Source organism: Rana temporaria, chromosome 11 (genome assembly GCF_905171775.1).
Source record: "Rana temporaria chromosome 11, aRanTem1.1, whole genome shotgun sequence".
In the NCBI taxonomy this organism is placed as follows: domain Eukaryota; kingdom Metazoa; phylum Chordata; class Amphibia; order Anura; family Ranidae; genus Rana; species Rana temporaria.
Window position 1 is genome coordinate 153,494,739 of NC_053499.1, and position 5,000 is coordinate 153,499,738.

A 5,000-nucleotide genomic window follows, 5' to 3' on the forward strand; every position below is an offset into this window, starting at 1 on the left:
CTCCCTCATCTCTGCTTTCTCTCTCCTTGTGCAGGGTGACTGGTCTTGTCTCTGCCCCCTCCTCTATTTTTCTACAGGCAGCCTGTAGTGGGTGGAGCCTGCTGGACCCCTTCCATATCTCTGCTTTCTCTCTCCTTGTACAGGGTGACTGCATACCTCCCAACCGTCCCGGATTCCGCGGGATCCTCCCGCAATTCAAAGTGTGTCCCGGGGTCCAGCGGACTAGACATTACGGGGGGCGACATTCCGTGCCTCCATGTTTGATTTCCCCCGCCATGTTTGGTGTCCGGTGCCTGGCCTGTGATTGGGCGTATTGGCATCATGTGCGTCGTGGGGCTGGCCTGTCTGCGGATGTCCAGAAGTCCCGCCTCCGCATGACCGCTAGACGCCCAATCACAGTGCGGGAAATACGGACCATGGTGGATGATGGAGGTGCAGGTGGATGGCGCTGGCGGGGAGTCGGGACAGAGGTATTTGCACAACAACTTTGATCTCCGGCACCCCCCTGACCCCCCCCCCCCCGCTCAACAAGATGTCCCGCATTGGATTTTTTAAATGTTGGGAGGTATATGACTGGTCTTGTCTCCGCCCCCTCCTGTAGTTTTCTGCAGGCAGCCTACAATAGGTGGAGCCTGCTGGGACCCTCCCTCATTTCTGCTCTCTCTCTCCTTGTGCAGGGTGACTGGTCTTGTCTCTGCCCCCTCCTCTAATTTTCTGCAGGCAGCCTGTAGTGGGTGGAGCCTTAAAAACTACAAGTCCCATCGTGCCTCTGCCTCTGGGTGTCATGCTTGTGGCTGTCAGAGTCTTGCTATGCCTCATGGGACTTGTAGTTCTGCAACAGCTGGAGATCCGCTATCCCTGACATAGGATATATATGTGGGGCGGTCCTTAAGTGGTTAAAACTGATGTTTGCAGTGGTCACGATGCGCCCAGTTTTTCTCGCCAACCCCGGTGAGCGTTTTGCACGTCCCCTGTAGAAGTGACAGGTGCTCTTGAAGTCGCCCTCTCAGCCTACCTCATCCTAGCGAGCGAGGAATGTAATAATTGCATTTGGAGCTTTTCCCCCCGTCATCATTAGGAGTGGAATGATACAATCTATAACAATGGCAGCTTGTATGGGCTCTGGGGAAAAATAGACCAATTAAGAGTAGAGCAGATTTGTAATAGGTGTCAGCATCGGCACCTCGGCGGCGCGTTCCCGGCGTATTTATAGCAGGCTGCGGCGAGCGCCCACCATGTCACTCACTCTGTAATATCTCTGAATGGCAGGGATAAAAATGAGTCAGCAGCGACTCCCCGGCCTGCCGCTCGATGATTTGTATTCATTAGGAGCGCGGCGTTTTATGAGCAGCGCGGCGGCGGCTCTCTTTGTCTTCTTCTCGTCATCTGGTGAAATTAAAGTGAAAATATACATAATCGTTCTCTACCCAAGTCACGATTTTGAAGCCCCGGATCATCATGGAGACAAGTGGAGGTGCCTGAACGCGTTTCATTGGAGATCCGTCAGATCGGAATCTGCGTTCTAAAGAAAAAAAGTGGACCGTTTATCGGCCTTACAAGTTTGCGTTAATAGAAATTCACCCTATAAAGTCATCCTTAGGCTATAGTGAGTTTGCCTAGGCTGAGATGATGTCATTAGTCTGCTGCAGGCTGGAGGGAGCATTTCCTCAGTCTCCTATCCAACAGTGATTGCTCAGAATGCAGCACTGTAACACTTACAGCGGGGGCTGACCCGTGTCAGACTTTTACAAACACAACCTAGCATTGCACAGCAGTGGCGTAGCGTGGGGGGTGTGAGGGGGACCACCGCCCTAGGCGCAAAATTTAGAGGGGCGCTGTAGGCAGGTAGGTGTATTTTAGAAGAGGCATTGAGTGTCTCTTTTGCAATAGAAAGCCTGCTTGCTCGTAGTATTTGGCAGCAGAGCTTTAATTCCGCTTTAATGCAGCACATCCAGCAAGCACACCGAGCCGTAACGCCAAGGGCATTCACCTGGGTTGTTATTTCCAGGACATTACGATCCCTCTCCACCTTGCTGGTAGTGCCAGCCTGTGCCCCATAGAGGCAAGCGCCATATTTATCCAGGCCCTCAATAATCACAGCCTTCTCAGCAGGGGAGAAATTCAGCTTCCTCTTTTTCTTAGCACCTGGTGCAGACAAGTCCTAGCAGTAATAAAAAATGCTTGGGTACTTTTGCACTTGACGGGCGCATCTCTGGGCGTATTTATGCCCTGGGCGTAGGCAGTGGGCTGGCGTATCTTAGGGGTTGTGCGCATGCGCAGATGGGGGGTAGACAATCCGTCGTGGTCACAGAGCATGCGCCATTGAAGATATGCCCGACGTATCTCTCTGCGACACGGTCGGACCATCATTTGCATGGGGTGACGCCCACTTACACTTATGCCGCCTTACACCGTCGAAAATACTTTACGCTGGCGCATCTTGGTGAGTAATATCTTTCTGAAATACAGTACATGCCTCTCCGCGCTGGTCCGGTAGTGTAAATAAGATGCGCTACGCCGGCATAAATATGCGCCAATGTATCTGAATCCGGCCCACTGAGTGTGTCTCTTTTGCAATAGAGAGCCTGCTTGCTCATAGTTTTTGACAGCAGAACTTTAGTTCCACTTTAACCGATTAACGACCGCCGCATGTACATATACGTCGGCAAAATGGCACGGACAGGCAGAACGACGCTGCCTTTCCGCGGGTCGGGGGTCCGATCGGGACCCCCCCCCCCGGTACATGCGGCGGTCGCTAAGCCTCAGGGAGCGACCTGGGACGAGGGCGCGGCTATTCGTTTCAAACCGCCCCCTCGCGATCGCTCCCCGGTGCTGAAGAACGGGGAGAGCCGTATGTAAACACGGCTTCCCCGTGCTTCACTGTGGCGGCGCATCGATCGAGTGTTTCCTTTTATAGGGAGACTCGATCGATGACGTCAGACCTACAGCCACACCCCCCTACAGTTGTAAACACACACTAGGTGAACCCTAACTCCTACAGCGCCCCCTGTGGTTAACTCCCAAACTGCAACTGTCATTTTCACAATAAAGAATGCAATTTAAATGCATTTTTTGCTGTGAACATGACAATGGTCCCAAAAATGTGTCAAAATTGTCCGAAGTGTCCGCCATAATGTCACAGTCACGAAAAAAATCGCTGATCGCCGCCATTAGTAGTAAAAAAAAATAATAATAAAAATGCAATAAAATTATCCCCTATTTTGTAAACGCTATAAATTTTGCGCAAACCAATCGATAAACGCTTATTGCAATTTTTTTTACCATAAATAGGTAGAAGAATACGTATCGGCCTAAACTGAGGAAAAAAAATTATATATGTTTTTGGGGGATATTTATAGCAAAAAGTAAAAAATATAGATTTTTTTTCAAAATTGTCGCTCTATTTTTGTTTATAGCGCAAAAAATAAAAACCGCAGAGGTGATCAAATACCACCAAAAGAAAGCTCTATTTGTGGGAAAAAAGGACGTCAATTTTGTTTGGGAGCCACGTCGCACGATTGCGCAATTGTCTGTTAAAGCGACGCAGTGCCGAATTGTAAAAACCCTTGGGTCATTTAGCAGCATATTGGTCCGGTCCTTAAGTGGTTAAAGGGATATTATTGTATGCCAGAGAAGACAGCGAGCATGGCAGGTAGGTGTATTTTAGAAGAGGCTTTGAGTGTCTCCTTTGCAATAGAAAGCCTGCTTGCTCATCGTTTTTGACAGCAGAAATTGAGTTCCGCTTTAATACAGCGCACCCAGCAAGTGCACCTTTTACTGTAGTAAATAGTTTGTTTTGCCCAGCTTGGCCCGAACCCAATTTTTAAAGGGATATTATTATTATATGCCAGAGAAAACAGCGAGCAGATAGGTAGATATATTTTAGTAGAGGCATTGAGTGTCTTTTCTGCAATAGAGAGCCTGCTTGCTCATAGTTTTTGACAGCAGAACTTTTGTTCCGCTTTAATACAGCGCACCCAGCAAATGCACCCGTTAGTGTAGTAAATAGTTAATTTTGGCCAGCTTGGCCCGAACCACCTATTTAAAGGGAAAGCTCTATTTGTGGGGAAAAAGGAACGCCAATTTGGTTTGGGAGCCACGCCGCACGACCGCGCAATTGTCAGTTAAAGCGACGCAGTGCCGAATCGCAAAAACTGGCCGGATCTTTTACCTGCCTAAAGGTCCAGGTCTTAAGTGGTTAAACGCGGCGTTCAGCTTTAAGGTGCAAAAAAAAAAATTTTACATAAAGAAGCTTCACAAAGGCTGCTGGAAACCCAACGGTGAGGCGCAGTAGGTAGAGAGCGGTGTGTCTTTTTTTTTTTTTTTTGCGCAGGTTGATGAGCTCGGCAAATGAATAATAATATCGTATAAAAGTTTGCTTTGATCAATAGTTAATGAGCGGGGAACGGCTGGCGCTCCGGCGAAGAAGGACTCCTGAAAGGTTAATCCTGACCGGGGGCTACAAAGCTGCAATCGGCGATCATTATGTCTTCTACCTTCTCATCAATTACCAATGCTGAGTACACAGCGCCGCAGCGTTCGCCTAGGCCGTGTTTATGGGAGAGGAGCTCTTTAAAAATGAAAAGACGCCTCTTGGCTCGCTCTGATAGTCGTCGTCCCCCCCCCTCCCCCGTACTTGGAGCGCGAGTTCACCTTTCCCGCATTTACCTCCGGTAACATTCCTATAATGAATTTTTTATTCTTATTTATATTTAATCGCTTCTTTCTTTTTCCTTTACCGTCATTCTCAACTTAGCTGGGGGCCCCGCCCCTTTTTCGCAGATTTTTCTGCGTGCCGCGGCTTAAAGCGAATGTGAACCCCAACTCAACTAGATTTAGCCAAAGCACCGTAAATTTTAAACATTGGCCCAGATTCAGGTACATTTGCGCTTTATTTGCGGAGACACAGGGCAACGATTTTGCCCTGCGCCCCCGCAAATATTTTGCGCTGCCCTCGATTCACGGAGCAGTAGCTCCGTAAATTGCGAGGGCGCGCCGGC